This window comes from Hyla sarda, chromosome 6 (genome assembly GCF_029499605.1).
Source record: "Hyla sarda isolate aHylSar1 chromosome 6, aHylSar1.hap1, whole genome shotgun sequence".
Taxonomy (NCBI): Eukaryota; Metazoa; Chordata; class Amphibia; order Anura; family Hylidae; genus Hyla; species Hyla sarda.
In genome coordinates this window covers 238010562-238034805 of record NC_079194.1, presented here as the reverse complement: position 1 = coordinate 238034805, position 24244 = coordinate 238010562, and positions in this window count along the sequence as shown.

Here is a 24244-nt window from a genome sequence, read left to right as displayed (position 1 = left end):
GAATAGGAATCTCTGTACACCAGCTAAAATTTCTTTCAGGTGTTGTAGTGGTCATCCTAAGTTTCCAGGAAACTGTTCATCTAGGAATGCTCAGACCTGGCACGTTCCCTGAGTTTTTCCAGCAAGATGGTGCACCACCACATTATGGGTGTCAGGTCCGAGCATTCCTAGATAAACAGTTTCCTAGTGGATTGGTCATTCAACTGGCCCCCAAGGTCTCCTGATCTGACCCCCATAGACTTTTATCTTTGGGGTCATCTGAAGTCAATTGTCTATGCTGTGAAAATACGAGATGTGCAGCACCTGAAACTACGGATACTGGAAGCCTGTGCAAGCATTTCTCTTGCGGTATTGCTATCAGTGTGTGAAGAGTGGGAGAAGAGGGTTGCATTGACAATCCAACACAATTAGAAGCACATTGAACACATTTTATAAGTGGTCAGAAACTTGTAAATAACTCATAAATGAATAAAGTTACGTTAAAACCAAGCACATCATTGTTTTTCTTGTGAAATTCCCAATAAGTTTGATGTGTCACATGACCCTCTTACTATTGAAATAACAAAAGTTTGATTCAAAATGGCTGACTTCAAAATGTCTGCCATGGTCACCACCCATCTTGAAAAAGTTTCCCCCCTCACATATACTAATGTGCCACAAACAGGAAGTTAATATCACCAACCATTCCCATTTTATTAAGGTGTATCCATTTAAATGGCCCACCCAGTATTATATAAAATCAATTACACACAATTTTCCCAACACCTTCTCTGGTGGCTGCCCATAGGGGACCAGTGAAGCCTTCCTCTGGAGTCCGCCCTTAGGGGGCCTGGGCACCCTCTCCTGTGGTGAGCCCATAGGGGGCATGTGGTGCCCTCCCCTGGAGTCAGCCCATAGGGGGCCTCTGGAGTCAGCCCTCACGGGGCTTCAGTGCTCTCCACTGAAGTCAGCACTCAGGGGGCCTTTGGTGCCCTCCCCCGTACTCAGCTCTTAGGAGGACTATGGCATTCTATTCTGGAAACAGCCCTTAGGGGCCTATGGCTTGCTCTTCTGGAGTCAGCCCTTAGGGTGCAGCACCCTCTCCCATAGTAAGCCTTAGGAGGCCTATGGTGCCCTCCCCTTGAGTTAGCCCTTAGGGGGCCTAAGTGCCCTCCCCGAGAGTCAGCCCATAGGGGGCCTGTGGTGCTCTTTCCTGGAGTCAGACCATAGGGGGCCTTTGGTGCTCTTCCCTGGAGTTAGCCCATAGGGAGCCTGTGATCCCACCCCACTGGAGTCAGCCCATAGATGTTTGTGGTGCTCTCCCCCGAAATCAGCCCTTAGGAGCCTGTGGCGCCCTTTCCCAGTGTCAGCCCTCAGAGGGCCTGTGGCTTCCTCCCCCAGAGTCAGCCCAAAGAGGATTTGTGCTACCCTTCCCCCTTAGTAAGCCCAAATGGGGGCATGTAGCGCCATCTTTCAACACATAGTAAAGCTGGGTGCACCGTAGTAACTCCGCTTACATTACTATCATGTGCTTTCACCCAATTGTAAAGGCCGTATGTTTACATGGGCAGTTACATGGGGCTACTATTTGCCACACCAAGCCAAAAGCAACATAAACTTGACCATATATACCTATAGTACTACGTATCTCAGCATTATCCCCTGGGTCATCACACTTTATTTTTCAAATACTAACATCACAGCTATGCTTAATACATGATCACACATATCTGCTACTGCTGCCAAAAATCACTGCCTGAAACCTTAGGTAACTAGTAAGGGCAACACAGTAAAACTCATAGAATACTAGTACTATAAATGTTAAGACACTGGCTCATTGGCCAAAATAATAAGAAAAATACATAATTTCCTATAAATAATTAATAAAGACATGCAGAACAGTAGTATTGTGAGCAATAGAGTTTACCACTAACCAAAGTGTTACATGACCAGTAGGGATAAACCATAAAAGTCCTTAGAAATTGGTGATCTGCAATTCTCATCACTAGCCCAGTGTCCAAAGTTATAAAACAGTTAGTTCTCTATAAAAATAGAGATAGCTAAACTGCCTGTATAGACATAGTGATAAGAACAATCCAGTGTTGACACCAGGATTTGTGCCGCCGAGGCACTGATCGTGTCACAATCACAAGCCGACGTGTCCTTGCTTGGACAGGCACGAGACCAATTCATGTTAATGACCCGAGTGTAGTCATCTAGTGACTACGTTGGGTTTATTTTCCCAATGTGTCCAAGTTTTGTCTCGGACTGAAAATTGCTGCAAGTCGTATTCCTCTGTCCCAGTCAAAACTTTCATACGTTCGTAAAATTACCTGAACGAAGTCATTAGCTGACTACACTCCGACTTTCAAAATTGATGGGGCCAGTGCCTGTCCGAGCACAGACTTGCCTTGGGCAGTATCCGTGCCTCGGATGCACAAAAAGTGGTGTCCTGTGCCTGTCCGAGCACAGACTTGCCACGAGCAGTATCCGTGCCTCGGATGCACAAAAAGTGGTATGAACTAGGCCTAACCCTGCCTATGGCACTATTTCCACTACTTGGTCAGCAGGTGGAGCTGGGGATAAAGTAGTTGTGAAGTTCTGAATGATGGAACAGGACTGAGGCAAATTGTAATATCTATGTATTTTGTGTGGACTTTTGACAGCTGTAGAAAATTTTACTAGCATTGACTTCAATAGATCTGCAGAAGATCCACAAATTTGCCACTATTGAAAGTTTTCTAATATGCTGATAAAAAATCTGCACAAAATCCGCCTTAACATACAAAAAGATATTGGCAATGATACCCTTACATAATACCTTAATTATACCACTCACACCATGACTACTATGATTACTACAACAGACCTTAGAAGGGATTGCAGTGCAGTGACATCCAGTGACTCTCAGCAGACGTATTCTCTCATTGTTGTCTTTAGGACATGTCAAAGTATTTTTTAACCCTTGAAGGACACAGACCATTTTTGCTTTGATGACACAGGAAATTTTCATTTTAATTATCAACTCACTATCAATAAATTATCTTTGTAACGACTCCTTTAAATTTACCATAAAAGCTAAAGTGCAACCAATTTTTTTTTATTTATGGTGGGAAATTGAAAAGAAACCTGCAATTTTGTTTTTACACAATGCATTTTAGAATGTACCGGTATTTTGGCGTTAATAGTCATAGTCTAATTCCAAGTTATATCTAACTGTTCTGTATAATTATTTTGCACTAAGGATTTTACAAAACTGGTGCAATTGAAAAATGGAGCAGTCCAGTATCATCACTGGGATACACTTTTCTTCTTAACCAGTTTTCATTAGTCCTCCCATAGAGTCTAATATTGATTTTATACCATTTGGATTGCTTCTGTAAAATCTGAAAATGTATAGATTTTATGCACTGACTTTATCTAGACTTTGCTCTCTTAGCTAAGGTATCTTCCACATGTACAGTTTCCCTCAATGCATTCCATTAGGGAAATAGGACAGGGTTCAAGTATTTCTCCCATTGATTTCTTATGCTGCGCTTCATGGAAATGTAGCAGAGAAAGCTTGTTGGGATAACTAAATAGGTTCTATCATTGTGTTACAGGGCTGCTTGTACCATGGGGTCAACTCTTGTGTGGTTTTCCTTTGAAAAAATACAGTCATACACCAATGTAAGTGAAACCGATCAGATTTACTTAACACTTCTTCATACACAGTGACACAGCAATCTTCATAGTTACAGTTCTTTGATGAGGCACCGAACTAGGTGGCACTGTTGCCAATATAAAATTAACAGGCCCTTTGCCCTGGTTCCCCCCCCCCCCCCCCATCTAGAGGATTGCTTGTACTTTTGTTGTGCCAGTCATGTTTTCTCTATTTGCATGCTGTTTATGCTTGGTCTATCTTAGCTGAGAATGCATTTTGAACTTTATATTTGCATGCCTCTGATTATGTTCTGTGTTTATTTAAAACTAAAAACCTTTCTAATATAAAAAAAAGTTAAATAAAATTAACAGGAATATAACAATAGTAGACACCTACAGTAGTTTAGGTGTCTGTTCTCATGACAGAAGCCACTCAGAGGTTTGAGTATTACACAAGTTCTTCTAAAATACTGCCCATTAGGATATATCCTGTTGCTGGCACCACAAGGCCTCATTCAGGTCATGCCTTAAAGGAGTACTCCACCTCTAGACATCTTATCCCCTATCCAAAGCATAGGGGATAGGATGTCTGATCGCGGGGTCCAGCTGCTGGGGACCCCAACAATCTCGACTGCGGCACCCCAGACATCCGGTGCACGGAGCGAACTTTGCTCCGTGTCGGATGATTGGCAATACAGGGCAGAGGCTTGTGACGTCACGGTCACGCACTGCTCGTGACATCACGGCCATGCCCCCTCAATGCAAGTGTGGTAGGGCCTTGGGGGTGTAGTGTTGTCGGGGTGTTACTTCGGTATATGAGGGGTTAATTTAACCCCTGTCTCTCGTGACGCCAGGGTGTGGGTTAATACGCTGAGGTAAATCTTCGGCCTATCGCCACCCTTCCCAGAAACGATAGGTGCGTGTTTAAATGAATGAAGGTCCACAATAGAGATGAACTTGAACTTGTATAAACTTTACTGAGGTACTTGCGGTACATCCAATTAACAGCAACAGTCTTAGCAATACAGTCTTTAGGTAGTACGGCAGTGATTGACAGATGCCGCGGACCATTAGCTTATCCAACAGGTTATTAGAATTAGGAGTGATGCAGATGTGGTATCCCGGCACCGGTTTGCATCCGTTGCCTTGTGGTGAGGTCCCCAAAGTCAGAGTCCCTAGGTGTAGGTGGGGTCCTCATCCTTAGTTAGCCCCTTGTCACCCTTTTTGTAATTAAAATTATTTAAATTTAATGTATATATTTATATAGTAAGTGTACTTACCTAGTTAGCTTCACAGGACCTGCGGGTCACGTGTTGCGGCCCAGAGACTCTATGGTTTGTAGTTCAAGGAACTTTGGAGGAAGTCAGGTGTTTACCCATCAGCTATGTAACGGTGAGTGACAACTGACTTGGACCAATCCAGAACGGCCCTGCCCCTGCCCATATAAGGGAGCGGCGGACATTACTCTCTCTCTTGTTCCTGTGCTGCCAAGCAGTAAGCATCTCTCTTTCCTCGTGGGCTGTTGACAGGGAAGGATCTGCGCTGCTTTCATCAGTGAGTTAGGCCCGAGCTTTGCGGCAACGGCTGATCTTTACAAAACTGTGAGTGTAATCAATCCCTAAACACTCTGCAAGATTACCGGACCGTATCTGACCCCTAAATCCGGACGGATCTTCTCAAATAACCCTTAATTCAGAGACTTATATCAAAAGTCAAGGTCCGCAACAACTGTCAGTCAATGAAGTGTATGGAGACTGTATTAATGAGACTGTTACTGTTCATTGGATGTACCGCAAGTCTTTAAGTAAAGTTTATCCAAGTTCAAGTTCAACTACCTTGTGGACCTTCAGTCATTTTATGCATGCACCTATCGTTACTGGGAAGGGCGGCGATAGGCCGGAGAATTTCCTCAGCATACTAGCCCTCAGCCTGGCGTCACGAACCATAGGGCTAACCTTAACTCCTCATTTACTAAAGCAAAACCCTGACTACACTACCCCTACCCCAGAGGCCTACCACACAGAGATCCGTCCGGATTTAGGGGTCTGTTTAGGTCGGCTGATCTTGCAGACTTAAGAGGGATTGAGATAACTCACAGTTTTGTAAGATGGCCGTTGCCGCAAGGCTTGGGCCTAGGTACTGCTGACCACAGCTGCGCAGATCCTCCTCCATCAGCAGCCCACGAGGAAAGAGAGCGATTAATGGCCGCCGCTCCCTTATATGAGCAGGGGCAGGGCCGTTTTGGATTGGTCCATCTCAGCTGTCACTCACCATTACAATGCATGGTGGGCGATCACCTGACTTCCTCCAAAGGTCCTTGAACCATAAACCATAGAGTTTTGGAACGCATCACGTGACCCGCAGGTCCTGCGACACTACAGCAAGGTAAGTACACTTTATCTACATATTTACACATTGAATTTGAATAATTTTAACTTTTACAGGGGTGACAAGGGGCTAACTATAGATGAGGACCCCACCGTTACCTAGGGACTCTCACTTTGGGGACCTCAACACAAGGGGACCTCAACACAGTGGATCTATGCAAATACAATCCTCAAAATCTAAAGGGAACTTTACGGTCCTAAGCATCTGTCAGTCACTGCTGTGCTGTTTGTAAAGGCTCTGTTATCTGGACTGTTATCGTTACTGCATATACAGAAAATCTTCAGTAAAGATTCAGCACGGCTGTGGACAATCTATTTATTCTACACTCACCAATCGCTCTTGGGAAGGGTGGCGATAGGCCCAGCATCACTACAGAGTTTAACCCTCACCCTGGCGTCATGAGTGACAAGGGTTAACAGCGCCCTTTATTATATTGTACAGCAACACCCCTACTACCCTACACCCCCACAAGGCTTTCCACATAGTGCTTCACCACAGATATATTAATAATTATAGCTATATTTTATAGAAATGTGTAGTACTTACCTTGTTTTAGCGTCGCAGGTCCTTCGTTCATGTGACCAAGCTAGTAACCTCTATGGTATATTGAAGGACCTTAGGAGGTCCTTGGGTCACGTGTTACTCACAAATCTCTGTAAAGGTGATTGACATCCTTTTGGACCAATTAGCGTTAGTCCAGCCCCTGCCCATAAAAGGGAGCTGCATCCAATTATCGCTCTCTTGGGTTGCTGCTCTCGTGGATGCCGGACTAACAGGACGGTGTGCTACGCAACTTTCAAAGACACGCTAGGCCTCAAAACCTACGGCCTCAGCAGAACCAAAAATCGGGAGTCTTACTCTAATTCCTGCTAATACTAGCCTGACTACTGGACCGCAACTAATGCCCCTAAATCCAGTGGAACAGCGCAATATCCTATAGATTCTTAAAGCTAAAGTCCCAACCATTGTCAATCTCCAAAAGGAAGCTGTATTGATGAGAGACTGTTATGTTAAAGAAGTGTACAGAAAATCTGCAGTAAAGTTAACGCTGTTTACAGAAGCTTTCCAGTTGTGGACAATCCATTATTACTCTCTACTTAAACTCAGTATCATCTACCTCCCTATTGTTCCTGGGAAGGGCGGCAGTAGGAAAAGCTTTATTGAGGAGCCCCGCACCCTGGCATCACGAATGCAAGGGTTAACAAGCACCCTTTAATACCAGCACAGCTACACTCCCCATACCCTACACCCCCCAAGCTACCACATAGCTTTTTGGCATCACGAACAGAATACGGGTGTGTGCCTCCAGCTGTTGCCACCAAGTAAAGTGTACTCCCCCCCTAGGTGAAAGACTTTATTAATGTAGTGTGACTCTCCTGCTAAAATACGGGATGGTGCCGCTGTTGCGGCGTGCAGAAAGTGCACAAGAAAAGTAAGGGGGGAGGCGAAAAATACTGCAGAGCCGCAATTCGCAGCACAAGGGGTTAAGGGCACAGCTAGTCCTTCCCGCGCGCGTGGTCCTGAAACTCCGCCTACCGAAGTTTCCGGAGCCTCGGCGGCCATTTTGGCGGAGTCAAGGACAGGAAATTTGCACACAGATCTAGCGGGTGCGGAAAAGAAATGTAGAGTTAGGCTAAAGATTAAAAAGGTTAAATAACCGTTCCAGTGTAAAGTCCTGAAGCACCAGATCGCTAAACTAAAGTCCTGGTTGCGCGATATTCAACTCCCGATTGTCGCACTCAAGTTGCAGGTCAGTGCACTCAATTTCCAGATCAATGCTCTCAAGTTCGAGCTCTACGCACTCAAGTTCCAGATCAGAGAACAGCTACGTCTCTTAAAGGGACCGACGTTCCCGAGCTTCATTTAAAGGGACAATCCCGGTTGCCAAGATGTCGGATCCCACAGTGGCAGTATCCCTTCCAGGATCTGGTCCACCACTGGACCCTGCTCCGGTGCCTGTCCCAGCGTGCACCCCCTAGTCAGCAAGATAGTGATGCTCCAGTGGTTTCCTCAGGGGAACCAGTACAGCCAGCAGGGCAGGCCATACCAGATTCATCTCCAGTCATTGCTCTGACTTCCAGGGCACCTGCGGCTACTCCTGTCTTTTTGGGGAGCCCTGTTCTCCCACATTATAGCGGGGATCCGTTTACGCTGTGGGACTTCAAAGAAAAGATATCCAGCCTCTTCGGTTTTTATGCTTTCTCCCCTCATCTACAGGTGCAGTTACTTACTGGACAGTTGCATTGGAGGAAGCACGCGCATGGCCATTGGCCGACAAGGCTACAGTGGAGAAGATTTTTGAGGGGCTCTATCAAGTGTTCGAGTCTCACTCCCCCTCTGAGGTACGTTTAAGATTGTATGAGCGACTACAGAAACCAGGTGAGACTCTTCGGGTCTATGCTGTGGCCCTGCAGAATGCATTAGAAGTTACCCTGATCATGCCCGATCAGGGTAACCTGGTGTTGATGGACAGGTTCATAGACGGGGCCCAGAATAAGTGGGATAAGGCCCAACTCAGGATGCTGGCAGCTCAAAACCTTGATATGGCTTTTCCCGCCTTCAAGAAACTGGCCATTAAGGTAATTGAATCCAGCACCGAAGCTGAAGAAAATAGCCCCATTTCTACTGAACCCTTGGGGGCCTCGGCCCCAGCCATATCTACCCCCCCAGCCGACTGCTGTGTCACCTCCCTCTAGTCCCTTGGCTAATGACTTACAACATGTCCGACAAGACATTGACCAGTTAACTAAAGCTGTGAAAGAAATGGTTGGGAGAACTAGTTCCCTGTCCTCTAAAGACTGCCCCTCGTCCCACCAGGCTGCCTAATAATCCCCCTGTATGGCCCCCTGGGACTCAACGGACAAGTCTGTAGTTATTGCAACAAGCCTGAATACTGGAAGAGCCAATGCTGGGCTTTAAACGGGCATCCCCTGGGGTCGAGGACCGCACCCCGGGAGTAATTACAGAAGGTCCGGAATCAACCAGCACTAAAACAGGACTCTCTATGCATGTTGCCCCTTGCCCCTATGTACAATTAGTAGTAAGAGGGGTTAAATTGCAAGCTTTGATTGACACTGGGTCCCAGGTGTCCACTATTCCTCGAGGGGTGTTTAATAAGCATTGGGGTCCTGAAATGTTGTGTGAACCTCATGACGTAGATTTTCGTGTAATGGCAGGGAATGGGAAACCAGTACCCAAGCATGGCTACTGGGAGCCCACAGTGCAAGAGGGGAATCATGTTCTTAGGGGGCAAGGTGTTATTATTACTAGTGTTGTTGATGACCATGCAGCTAAGTTTATTCTGGGAATGAACATCATAAGACACTGTTTTGATGACATAGTTAACTCGTTACAAGCTTCTATTCCCTACATGTCACCCTCTGGCCGGAGAGCCGCGCAACACCACCTCAGGACACTCCAAGCTGAACGAAAGTTTTTCAATCCTCACGGAGAGATCGCCGGGTGAGAAGTCAAGACATGCGGGCCGTCACGCTGCAGCCACAGACAGAAACTATTATCTGGTGTCGAGCCCGACCTGGGGTGAAGAATCAAGACTACCAGGCACTCTTGGAACCCATGCAATTGGAAGACTACCCTTTGGTACGTGCCACAAGAAGCCTTGTCACTGTGCGGAATTTGAGAGTTCCGGTTCGAGTGGTCAACCTCTCTCCAGTTGTCACAAGATTGGCCAAGTATACCCCTGTTGCTCAGCTGCATCATCTAGACCCCCGAGATGTGATGTCTAAACTTCAAGTGGCCAGCCAGGGGACTGCTCAGACTGCCCCAGGGCCCGACAAGGACCTGAAGGACCCCTGGTGGACTCAGTTGCAGATAGGAGACGACAAAACTCCCCCGGACCAGGTTGGGGGAGTCATTCAGGTGGCTAAACAGTTTCAAGAATCCTTCAGCAAACACCCCACCGACTTTGGCAGGACCACGATGATCCAGCATCGGATTCTAACTGGAGATAGTCCCCCCATCAAGGAGAGGCACCGGCCGGTTGCCCCTGCAATGTACCATTGTAAAATTACCAGACTGTAAAAAAAATTCTGCAGGAAATGAAGGACGCTGATGTCCTCCGAGAAAGCCAGAGTCCTTGGGCCCCTCCTTTAGTCCTTGTTAAGAAAAAGGATGGAACTATCCGATTCTGTGTGGACTACAGGAAGTTGAATGACATCACCCATAATGATGCATACCCTCTTCCTAGGATAGAAGAGTCCCTCACCGCTCTGGGATCCCCGGCTTACTTTTCTACACTGGACCTGACGAGTGGGTACTGGCAAGTCCCTATGGCCGAGGAGGATCAAGAAAAGTTGGCATTTGTGACCCTGATGGGGCTCTTCGAGTTCAAGAGTATGCCCATTGGGCTTTGCAACGCCCCAGCTACCTTACAGCGGCTGATGGTGAGATGCCTTGTGCACTTGAATTTTCAGAGTGTCCTTCTCTATCTGGATGACGTCATCATCTACTCTCGGACGTACCAAGAACATCTCAGAGAAGTCTTCCAGGTCCTGATCCAGCATGGTGTGAAAGTAAAGCCCTCCAAGTGCCACTTGCTGAAGCCCAAGGTCCACTATCTGGGGCATGTCATCAGTGCTGAAGGTGTCCAACCCGATCCTGATAAAGTGAGTGCTGTAAAAGAGTGGCCTACGCCCAGAACTGCACGTGAAGTTCGAAGTTTCCTGGGGTTTGCCGGTTATTACAGACGGTTCATCCCTCATTTCGCTCAGATTGCCGGGCCTCTTACTACACTGTTACGGGGAATTGCCAAGGAGAACTATAATGGGAGACTCCCTATACAGTGGGGTGAAGACCAAGAAGTGGCTTTTCGGGCTCTGAAGCATCTTCTTACTGAGCCTCCTATCCTAGCCTACCCCGACTACAGCCAGCCGTTCCGGTTATACACTGATGCCAGCTTTGAAGGCTTGGAGGCTATTCTGTCGCAGATGCAAGATGGTAAGGAGAGAGTCATAGCCTATGCTAGCCGACATCTTCGGGGAGCAGAGAAGAATGATGCTAACTACAGTTCTTTTAAACTCGAACTCCTTGCGCTGGTCTGGGCGGTCACCGAGAAATTCAAGGACTATTTGGCTGCTACGCCCTTCACAGTCTACACCCACAACAATTCCATTGGCGCATCTGAACACTGCCAAGTTGGGGGCCATTGAGCAACGCTGGGCTTCTCGATTGGCCAACTATAATTTCAATATCAAATACCGTAGATGAAAGGGTAATGTTAATGCAGATGTGCTCTCCCGTATGTATGGGAAGATGTGGAGATGCCACCTTTTTATCAGAGGTTTGTGAGCCAGAACACTCTAACCACTCAAGAAGGTGATGACCCTGGGCCTCCTAACGTACCCGAAGACTTGAACACTTGGAGGACTCTGCAAGACGAAAGTAGGGTCATGGGAGACCTCTTAGACTACTTACTGCAAAAGAGAGTGCCGACTAGTCTCCGCAAGGCGCAAGGGACTTGGAATTGAAGCAGTTGTGGCGGCAAAGGAATAGTCTGTTCCTCCACAAAGGACTGCTATGTCGAAATTCCTTGGACCCAGTGTCTGGAGAATGCCTGCATCAGATCTTGGTCCCGCGAAGGGATGCCGCCATGGTTCTCAATGCTTATCACAACCAGTTGTGACACTTTGGGGTCCACAAGACCGAGGACACTATCCGAAGAAGGTTCTACTGGGTAGGGATGCGTGGAGATATGGAGAAGTGGTGTTTCGAGTGCACTATCTGTAATGTCACCAAGAATTCTCACAAGGACGCAAGAGCTTCGTTGCATCCCATTCATACTGAGAGGCCTAATCAACTGGTTGCCCTGGATCACGTGAAGTTAGCCCCAACTCGATCAGAATACACCTATGCCTTGACTATGGTGGATCATTACTCCAAGTGGGTAGTTGTTGTGCCCATCAAGGATCTTACTGCCAGGACGGCCGCCCAGGTCTTCTACAGCCATTGGATCCAACCCCTCGGGTCCTCACCGATCGAGGAACTGCGTTTGAAGCTCAACTGTTCCAAGAACTCTGTCAGTTTCATGATTGTAGGAAGCTCAGGACCACTGCATATCACCCTCAAGGGAATGGGCTGTGCGAGAGAATTAATCAGGTGTTTATTCACATGCCAAGGGCAGCATCTGTTTCGAAGCACGAAGAGTGGCGTAGACTACTGCCTGAACTGTTGGAAATTTATAATAATACTGTCCACTGTTCCACCGGGTACACTCCCTTCTTTTTGATGATGGGCCAACACGGTCAACTGCCTAAAGATAGAGCCTTCGGCTTTCAAGCACCTTTAAACAACTCTCCTCAGGCCTCTCAAGATTGGGTCTCTGAGCACCAAAGACGGATTGAAGAAACCAAAGATATTGTAGAGAAGAAGATGGGCGAGGCTCAGTACAAACAGCAAAAGGATTACAACCGGCATGCATCCGCTCGACCACTGCAACTTGGGGATAGAGTCTGGCTCCAAAAGTTTCCTCGGTCGCATAAACTGGACTCTCTGTGGGAGACGGAGCCTTACACTATTATGGCCCTGCCATACCCCGACACAGACTTTTATGAGGTACGGAAGGAGGGGTTCCAGCCACAGGTAGTCCACCGAAATAGACTAAACCTGTGCATGAAAGACGACTTGCCCGAGCCACCTCCCCAGCACCCTCAGAGTCAAGGCCAACCAGAGAGTATGTTCTGGGAGAGGGAATCCACCCCACAATGGATGTTCCGCTGTTCTCCTCTCCTCACCCTACTATGTTCTTTGGGGTACAGAATCTGGCTGCAGTGCAACCAACTTTGATCTCTATGCCTGGCCCAGAGTGTCCTACAGTGACAGCTCCAAGTACTCCCGTTCTCCTACCAAGTACTCCAGGGCTTCCCTCACCAAACCTAATGGATCCCGCCAATCCCGTAGAGAGTGTGACTCCTGTTGCAGATTCACCAGAGGGTCCCATCGGGATTGAAGTTGTCAGAGAATTGTCCTTTGAAGAAGTCCCTGAGAGTCAGGAAGTGGTGTTGCGTTGGTCTCAAAGGTCCACTCAAGGGAAACTACCCCTAAGATATCAAGACTGACCTTCTACATAGTACTAAACACATAGTACTTCACAAAACAATCACTTAAGTGTACTTACCTCCCTTAAATTTAGTACACCAAACAAACAAAAATTTATCTCACACTAAAGTAAATGCCTTGGGAATTGTAGCTAATGTCATTTTTCCAATTCTTGCCACTGTCATGTACACTAATTCTCTGTTCTTATACGTGTGCGAGATGTTCTGCCTGGCCAGTAGATACTCTTGCTAGCTTAAAAATAATGCACGTATTTAACGGTGACCTAGGAAAGGTTTATCTGTTGTGTTCTAGGGATAGGAGCGTGTAGCCAATAGACCCTAGTAGCCAGCTTTATTGGTAGAAAGCATCGGGCAAGCCAATATACTTCCAGTGTACTAAACAGGTAGCTAATATGGCACAAATGTATAGTGAGATTTCAATTGTCTAGTGAGCTAGAGAAAGAAAAATGCTAAGTAGGATGTATCTCATGTGACAAATACCATCCTGTTACTAAATTCATGAACTAACCAACCCTGTTCGTGAGTTTCCGCAAACTAATGTATGTACACCGAAAGTAAATGTTAAGTAGGTTTATAGGTTGTACCCGACCTTCACTTCGTCCCTCTGTCTTAGGGGACTGACGTCGAGGCCGACTTATCTTAAATAAGGGGGTTTGTGGCGTCCCGGTACCGTATTGCATCCAGTACCTAGTGTAGAGGTCCCCAAAGTAAGAGTAACTATGTTCAGGTAGGGTTCCTCAGGTGGGAAAACCCCTAGTCACCTCTCCTTAAGTCTAACTGTAATGTTAATAAATGTATATATTAATAATTATAGCTATATTGTATAGAAATGTGTAGTACTTACCTTGTTTTAGCGTCGCAGGACCTTCGGTCATGTGACCAAGCTAGTAACCTCTATGGTATGTTGCAGGACCTTAGGAGGTCCTTGGGTCACATGTTACCTACAAATCTCTGTAAAGGTGATTGACATCCATTTGGCCCAATTAGCGTTAGTCCAGCCCCTGCCCATATAAGGGAGCTGCGTCCAATTATCGCTCTCTTTTGTTGCTGCTCTCGTGGATGCTGGACTAACAGGATGGTGTGCTACGTAACTTTCAAAGACACGCTAGGCCTCAAAACCTACGGCCTCAGCAGAACCAAAAATCGGGAGTCTTACTCTAATTCCTGCTAATACTAGCCTGACTACTGGACCGCAACTAATTCCCCTAAATCCAGTGGAACAGCGCAATATACTAGAGACTCTTAAAGCTAAAGTCCCAATCATTGTCAATCTCCAAAAGGAAGCTGTATTGATGAGAAACTGTTATGTTAATGAAGTGTACAGAAATCTTCAGTAAAGTTAACGCTGTTTACAGAAGCTTTCCGGTTGTGGACAATACATTATTACTATCTACTTAAACTCAGTATCATCTGCCTCCCTATCGTTCCTGGGAAGGGCGGCGGTAGGAAAAGCTTTATTGAGGAGCCCTCACCCTGGTGTCACGAATAGCAAGGGTTAACAAGCACCCTTTAATACCAGCACAGCAACACTCCCCATACCCTACACCCCCCAAGCTACCACACAACTATCAACCAGCCCACCAAGAGGAGGTATTTCTCGAACCCCACAATTCCTTAATTTCAGTCACTCCCAGGTTTCAGCACACCACCACACATATCTTTAGGTTCCTATACTGGGCTGACTTTATCTCCACACCTCTGCAGAATTGCTAGAGCTAACCACGCTCAGGCTAATAGTATACTCAGCATATACAGTTTCAATGGCCACTACACTACACAATGGTTACACTACACATTCCTGATTTCTGTGAGCCTAGCAATAGCTAATGTGAGACATTCCTTCAACAAATAGGCCACATTGTCACTAGTCCTTTCTTTAAACAAGTTTAATTATATTCCTAGCTAAAAGTCCCAATGCATGAATTGTTCAGCTCTTCTATTGTTTAGCTAAGTTGCATCAGGACTTCACACTGGATCTCATTTTGCCTTCAGTCGGACCAACCTGTCCACCTGTTAAGTCTTAGATATGCTTCTCTGAGTATCTGGTCACAGTTTGCCATAGAAGTAAGTGGAGTGGCATTCTACAGTCTCTTTGCTACAAAATAAAATTAACTCTAATGATTAGGACATTAAGTGCATCAGAAACGTGTCTTCACCTGTCTATAGCTTTATTAGACATTTTCTAGTTCACATGCAAAAGCACTAAAGTTATATCTTCTGCTATAAAGCATAACCTGTGGAATCATCTTAGAGGAGTGTTTCCCAGCCAGTGTGCCTTCAGCTGGGAGTTGCAGTTTTGCTACAAGCTGGAGGCACACTGGATGGAAAATTCGCAGCAGACCTTTTTGAAGTCAATGTAATCTGCTACGGAGCCCATTCCATTGCAGAATGGTCTTGGAGAGCCCGCCCCGATTAAAACTCGCAGAGAGAAACATACTGCTATCTTGCAATTAAATACGCACGTGTGAATGGACCCTTAGAGTATGTTTACACATACATATTTTGCTGCAGATTTTCTGTTGCTAATTTTTCTACCCATTGAAGTCGACGAGTAGGAAAAATACGCAGCAAAATACGCCTTTATAAACACACCCTTAGACAGTCAGTGACTGTAATATGCCTCTCCTGAGTCAAAAGATGTATCATCAAGCTGTACTACTCCAATCTACCTTCAAAATACATGAGCTGCATCAGGAGTTAAGTAAAGTTAATATTATTAGGGACAACTTTGCTCATTCTGATCTCTCATTATACTGCCCCCTGGCCTCCATAATACTATGAGCCTTCCTCCTTCCAGCCACAAGCACTTCCAAGCTTCCAGGCCCTCTGCCTCCCCTGCAGAAGATATAAACAGTCGTGGATATGTTGGTAGGTATCCACCCACCTTATATAGAGCAATTATATTAGAAAAATGTATTGAAAAAATGACTTTGGGGGGGACGGACTAGTGTATAAAACTTAGTTCATCATTAAAAGCTAAGTTTTATGCACTCCCCCTAGGTAATTTTTTCCCTGCAGAAGGAAAATAGTTAAAGGGGTATTCCAGGCAAAACCTTTTCTTATATATATATATATATATATCAACTGGCTCCGGAAAGTTAAACAGATTTGTAAATTACTTATATTAAAAAATCTTAATCCTTCCAATAGTTATTAGCTTCTGAAGTTTTTTGTCTAATTGCTCAATGATGATGTCACGTCCCGGGAGCTGTGCATGATGGGAAAATATCCCCATAGGAACTTCACAGCTCCCGGGACGTGAGTCATCAGAGAGCAGTTAGACAGAAAACAACAACTCAACTTCAGAAGCTAATAACTATTGGAAGGATTAAGATTTTTTAATAGAAGTAATTTACAAATCTGTTTAACTTTCCGGAGCCAGTTGATATATATAAAAAAGTTTTGGCCTGGAATACCCCTTTAACATATATGCAACGTGTATCATATATTTCCACATATGCATAAATACAAATAGAGAATAAATAAAAGTATTAGTGACCAGTGTCACCTAGATCAGTGGTTCTCAACCTTTTTGTTGACTGTACCCCCAAAGGCTGAAAGTATGTCCGTGGGTACCTCTCACGCGGAACATACGCGTGAGGGGTACCTGCGGACAAAATGTGCAATTATTCTACCCTCCATCTTTATCCCCTTGTGCCATTATTCCCCCCTCCCTCTGATCCCCTTTTGCCATTATTCCCCTTCCATCTTAATCCCCTTGTGCCATTATTATCCGATATGGCAAAAGGGGATCAGAGGGAGGGGGAAATTATGGCACAAGGGGATAAAGATGGAGGGGGGGAGGGATAATGGCAAAGGGGGATCACAGGGAGGGGGGAATAATGGCAAAAGGGGATTAAGATAGAGGGGGGTAGTGATAATGACAAAAGGGGATCAAAGGGAGGGGGGAATAATGGCACAAGGGGATAAATATGGAGGGGAGGGGGGGGTCTCCATCTTAATATACAGTGATCCCTCAACATACAATGGTAATTCGTTCCAAATGAACCATTGTTACTTGAATCCATTGTATGTTGAGGAATCCATGCAAAAGTAATATAGAAAGTTATGCTCACCTGTCCCCACCACTCCGGACCGTCACCACTGCCTTGGATCATCGCTCCCCATCACCGTCATCATGTCCCCGGGGTGTCCCCGCCGCTCGGGACCGTCACCGCTGTCCTGGATCATCGCTCTCAATTGCTGTCATCACCTTTTTGCACACGCCGCTCCCATTGGATGATGGGACGGCGTGCGTGGCGACATGATGACGACGAAGGAGAGCGATGGCTATGCAGTGGAGCCTGAAGAGGATGGTCCGGACAGGTGAGTGACACTCATCGGAGCACACAGGGCACATTAAACGGCTATCCGGCAGCAGCTGAAGCAGTCTGCTCTGCCGGATAGCCGTTTATGCGATGGCCCCGACATACAAAAGCATCGTATGTTGATGCTGCCTTCAACGTGCGATGGCCTCTGAGAGCCCATCGTATGCTGAAATTATTGTATGTATATATATATATATATATATATATATATAAAACATCCCTCCCATACACTTAATTTATCACCTAGCTTGGTCGAGTCCTGCTTCCTGCTTCCAGAGTCCTGTTCTGCACCGCAAAGAAGGGCGACGTCCTCCTATGCTGTGCAGCACCTCCACGTGATGTCAGGGGACGTCACACGTCCCCCCAGCAACCATGCAGCTCCTGTAAAGCAGCCGGGGCTGCGGCCGCGATACTTTATTGATAGCTGCCGCGGCTATTCCCTGCAATGCGCTGACAAATACTGGCCAATGCATGGCAGGTATTTGTCAGCACATTACGTACCCCCGCACAACCGGTGGCGTACCCATAGGGGTACGCGTACCACCGGTTGAGAACCCCTGACCTAGGTGTACAGTGTCCATTTATAATGACAGGCGTTTACAAAAAAGATAGAGTTCCTGTAAGGAAAGATTCATAGTTTACCAATACATGTTGGCTTTTATAACAACAACACATTCACACATATGCTGCTATGGACAGTTCCTAAAATGGACAGAGATGTCAGCAGAGAGCACTGTGGTCATGATGTCCGCAGAGAGCTCTGTGTTCCAAAAAGAAGACCATTTACTCTGTAGTATACAGACCCTAAAAAGTACTGGAAAGATTAAGATTTTTTAATAGAAGTAATTTACAAATCTGTTTTACTTTCTGGCACCAGTTGATTTGAAAAAAAAAAGTTTTCCGGGGGGATCGTGGGATATCATGACTATGAACAATTTTATATTTCTTGTATAACGGCTGGCGGGAGGGAGTGCAAGTTAGCAGTATGTGTATTGCAGGGCAAGAATAAAGCACAAGGGTCCTATAGCTCAGTCTATCGTATGTAAATGAACACTCTCCATGGCTGCCATATCTGAAGAAAAAGGGCATGTGAATGGTTACTCCAGCTGGACAGTTCCTCCATCCATCACATTTGTGAAACCTTACCAATTCATTCCTGTTGCGTTGGAGGATCTGTTTGTTGCCAATGGGTTGGAATCAGGGCCTTTGAGGCAAGTTGGTGCGCCACTAAGGATTTGTTGTTAAGAGAGCAAGTCGGATTTGAGAGGCCTAGGAAAATCTGAGGGGGGGTCAGCAACACAGGAGCACCCATCACTTTGTTTAGCACCTCACTGGTCTCCTTCCAGAAAGGGGCTAAGACCTGGCAGTGCCACCATATGTGGGACAGAGATCCTGTAGCATTGTGAGACCCCCAACAGAGTGCACTCGCAGCAAAACCCCATGAATTAAGCAGTTCAGGGGTGCTGTACCACCTAGATAGCAGTTTATAGTGACCTTCTGGTAATTTGACACACTTCGAAAAACCATGGGAATTTACCAGAATCTGCTTTATCTCCTCAGTGGTGAGCGGCAGACCAAGTTCGCTCTCCCAAGAAGAGAGAAAGAGTGGAGGCAAGCGTACTGTATCCTTCATAAAGCATGCACGAAACAGTGCTAATTTAGGGAGGCTCACAGTAGGAGTAGATGCCAAGGCTAGTTTTTCCAGTCAATTTAGGTAATCACCGATGCCATACACCTTCAATAAGGGAACAGTTGAGAGAAACAGTGGGCAGTAACGCCTTGACTACAGCCTGTGTAGGTGGTTGTCCATTAGGACATAAGTCTTTTAGAGGGGTTTTGTCAAGTAACGTCCATGTCCCGTCTACTGTGGTGGAATTGGGGAAGAGAATGTAGGGGGATCAGGGAGCTAGGTAATGCTGGTGACAAAATGGGTTCAACTGTCTGTGCCTGGGACCTCGCCCTGTTATATGCTTTCTTTAGTCATGAGGTACCTTGCAGTGTAGGGGGTTTGTAATCTGGGTCAGAAAGGAGCCTGCCCAGAGCCAGATAGCCCTCTCAGCTGACACATTAGTGGCAGCCAATTGCAAGCGTTCTAATAAATTACCCTGTAGGAGGCTAGCATTAGATAATATTTCCGCCCATTTTTATAGGTGGATTACTTTATACCATTGTTCTAGATCTGGTAAGCCCAGACCACCTTGGTGTTTTTTCAGAGACAACAAGCTATGAGGTAGATGTGGTTTCCTCCCTGACCACAAAAATGTTGTGAATAACTTCTTCCACTGAAGGAGATATTTGGCTGGCAATGCAATGGGGGATCATGCGTAGAATGTATAATAATGTAGGTTTGGAGTAGACTTCTCCTGCCCATCCAAGAAAGATATGGCAATTGGTAGCTTCTAATTGTCTTTTCCTTTTCTGTAAGAGAGGTGTATAGTTCAGAGCAAATAGGTCTGTTAAAGAAAGGAGGAGGGCAATGCCCAGGTACGGGATGCCATTTGTATGGAGACTGCAATTTGAGGCGCGACGCCCTAGATTGTTGAAGAGACACATTGAGGATTTCAGATTTGGAATAGTTAACTTTAAAGTTAGAAAGGGCACCATATTTCTCCATAAGATCTTGTACTGTATTTCTGGTAATGCTTCTTCTGGGTTAGTGATTAAATTCAAAAGGTCATCTGCGAATGCAGTGTGAGTGTGGCCATCTACCATGAACCCTACAACAGCAGGGTTTTGTCTGATAGCTTGCAGCATCACAAATATATAAAGGGAGGGAGACAGGGGGCACCCTGTCTTGTGCCATTCTTTATGTGGAAGGTGGGGGATAGTGTACCATTAACACGAATGCGGGCACTCTGATTAGAATACAAAAACATGATGGTGGCTATAAATGACGGAGGGAATGCCCAATTTAGCTAGCGCATTGCGGAGATAGTCCCAGGAGACTCTATCAAAAGCCTTCTCGGCATCTGTGCCGAGAAGGACAAGTGGAATATTGGATGTGGTAGCGTAATGCATAGCATGCATAACTCAATAAGCATTATTTTTCCCTCTCTACTCTTGACAAATCCTGTCTGGTCAGGGTGTATAAGCTGTGGTAGAAACTTTCCAATACGTTGAGCAAGCACCTTAGCCCATATTTTCACATCAACATTAAAGGAATACTCTAGTGCAGAGTATTCCTGCTCCGTTCTGCCCGGGCTGCAAAATAAATGAAAATGAACCCTCACTCACCTCCCTGGGTTCCCGTGGAGCGCCACTACAGCTGTTCAGTCCTCCGGTCCATCCTCAGCCTATCGCCGGTCGCCGCGATGTTCAGCCTCGGCCGGCGATAGGCTGAGCTCCATGTGATGCTTCGTTACACCCGGAAGTATGAAGGAGATGCACCGGAGGACCGAACAGCTGTAGTGGCGCTCTGCGGGAACCCAGGGAGGTGAGTGATGGATCATTTTCATTTATTTTGCAGCCCGGGCAGAATGGAGCAGGAATACTCTGGACTAGAGTACTCCTTTAAGAAGTGATATAGATATGTTGAGCAGTTAATTTGAGCAGCAGCTCTCGTCGTCAGTGTCCTCGTCCCGCTCAGCTTCACTGGTGGGAGCCAGCACCATCTTGGAGAATCTCGCAGAGCTTTGCTGTGACCTTTTCTTGAAGAATTTTGCCATATCCACTTGATTCTTTTGGCCCTTGACGTTGCCAGGTGTGTTACCTGTGTTATCTTTGTCTGTTTTGCCCATTTTGGAAATGTGGAGAGGCTGTTAATGGCAGGTTTAGGCTGTTGCTGTGGAGAGCAGCTCTGTTAATCGGCCATCCAGCTCAGCAGTCAGGCTCCGCCCCCTGGAAGTATTAAGATTTTTAAATAGAAGTAATTAAAAAATCTGTTTAACTTTCTGGCACCAGTTGATTAAAAAAAAAATTGTTCTCCACCAGCGTACCTCTTTAATCTAAGTAAATTTTTTTGCCTAATATGACTGTGGTGGCCCAGTACAGGAACTGTCCTCCTGTACATCTGTCTGTCCTGTGTGGCAAATTTCCTTTCTGTGTTCCCCTGGGTCCACATCCCTCCTACAGACTCTAAAGTGTTAATAATGTCTTATGTTATATGCTGGTTACTTTTAGAGGTACTTGTGACTTTAAATATTGGTGTTAATACCTCTGTTACCAAGGAAGGTGCAAGTGAACAGGGGACTTGTTGGTGACCAATGGGACATCTCCAAATTGCTCCCTTATTTACCGTTGAGGAGCTAGTCAGGTCAGTTGTTAGCTGTGCTACAGTCAACTGAGGACCTGAGAGTTGTCTGGTGTTCCTGAGGGAGACCAAGGCCTACTCACGCAGCCACTCATCCACCACCAGTAACCCCTGCAGGTGAATGTCAATGCCTGGTAACACAAATACAGGGGAGAAGTCTAGTCAAGATAGTCAAGTGTTAATTACTCAAGTCAGCGTGGGTTGCATCATTCAGTCCAAGTCTACTACAAGTCCCAGCAAGCCAACAAGCTCCCTAAAGTTCACTAAGCATCTCCTTGGGACTGAACTGAGCTGTAAAGATTTAACATTTTAACATCTGTCTGCCTCAGTAAAATGCTGTTCTTCCGTAACCTTGCATCGGAGTGATTAATTGCCCCGCTCCTGGCCCAGGAACCATGGGCCATACCTCGTGTGGAGTAGAGGATAACCACACACTGGTGTCACGAACACTAAGGGTTAATACCATCTGCCCTAAGGGTTAACAACATCTGCCATTCCAACACCCTCACCATACATAAGATTTCAAAGGTGTTTTTCTGACATCTAGTGGATCTAGTGAAATTTTTCTAGAAAATTAAGTATTTCTCACAGAAAAGGATTGCAGTAGCACATGTTTTGCTATACACATGTTTATTCCCATTGTGTGTATTGGAACTAAACCAAAAAACGGAGGAAAAAAGTAAATTGGACATGATGTCACACCAAACTCCAAAAAGGGGCTGGACAAAATTATTGGCACCCTTAACTTAATATTTGGTAGCACACCCTTTGAAAAAAATAACTGAAATCAGTAGCTTCCTATAACCATCAATAAGCTTCTTGCACCTCTCAGCCGGAATGTTGGACCACTCTTCCTTTGCAAACTGCTCCAGGTCTCTCTTATTGGAAGGGCGCCTTTACCTAACAGCAATTTTAAGATCTCTCCACAGGTGTTCAATGGGATTTAGATCTGGACTCATTGCTGCCACTTCAGAACTGTCCAGCGCTTTGTTGCCATCCATTGCTTTTTGCCGTATGTTTGGGGTCATTGTCCTGCTGGAAGACCCAAGATCTTGGACGCAAACCCAGCTGACACTGGGCTGTACAGTGCGACCAAAAATCTGTTGGTAATCCTCTGATTTCATGATGCCTTGTACACATTCAAGACACCCAGTGCCAGAGGCAGAAAAACAACCCCAAACATCATTGAACCTCCACCATATTTTACTGTAGGTACTGTGTTCTTTTCTTTGTAGGCCTCATTCTGTTTTCAGTAAACAGTAGAATGATGTGCTTTACCAAAAAGCATTATCTTGGTCTCATCTGTCCACAAGATGTTTTACCAGAAGAATTTTGCCTTACTCTAGATCTCTGGAGATGGACTTGTAACCTTGAGATTGTTGATATTTTTCCACAATGTTGGTTCTCAATAGTATAGGCATATTCGAATTTGCAATATTTTGCGAATATATGTACGAATATTCGTCATATATTCGCTAAATTCGCATATTCGTAATATTCACGAAAATTTGCATATGCTAAAATTTGCATATTAGAAATTAGAGCCTTCTTTAGACCACACAAGCTGGAAGCAGAGAGGGATGATCACTGTGATGTGTACTGTGAAAAAAAATTAAAAAAAATATTCGTAATTACGAATATTTAGTGCTATAGTCGCGAATATTCGCGAATTCGCGAATATGCGATATTTGTGAATAAAATTCGCATTGCGAATATTCGCGAGCAACACTAGTTCTCAAGTCGTCAGACAGTTCTCTTCTCCTCTTTCTATTGTCCATGCTTAGTGTGGCACACAAATACACACAATGCAAAGACTAAGTGAAATGTTCTCCTTTTTTATCTGCTTTCAGGTGTGATTTTTATATTGTCGACACCTGTTACTTGCCTCAGGTGAGTTTAAAGTAGCATCATATGCTTGAAACAATCTTATTTTTCCATAATTTTGAAAGGGTGCCAATAATTTTGTCCAGACCATTTTTGGAGTTTGGTGACATTATGTCCAATTTGCTTATTTTCCTCCCATTTTTGGTTCAGTTCCAATACACACAAAGGGAATAAACATGTGTATAGCAAAACATGTGTTACTGCAATCCTTTTCTGTGAGAAATACTTCATTTTCTAGAAAAAATTTCAGGGGTGCAAACATTTACGGCCATGACTGTAGTTCATAAGGTTGAAAAAAAAAAAAACTGAGTCCATCATATTCAATCTATATCCCTAATGAGTTCCTACTGAGTTGATCCAGAGGAAGGCAAAAAACCCTCATCCTCGAGGTAAAAATTCCTTCCTGACTCCAAAATATCAGAATAGATCCTTAGATCCACCTTCTATCCCTATAGGTCTAAAATCCATAACCTGTAATGTTATTATTCTCAAAAAATGCATCCAGGCCCCTTTTGAATTCTTTTACAGAGTTCACCATGACCACCTCCTCAGGGAGAGAATTCCAGTCTCACTGCTCTTACAGTAAAGAACCCCCATCTGTGCTGGTGTAGAAACCTTCTTTCCTCAAGACGTAGAGGATGCCCCCTTGTTATAGATACAGTCCTGGGTATAAATAGGTCATGGGAGAGATCTCTGTACTG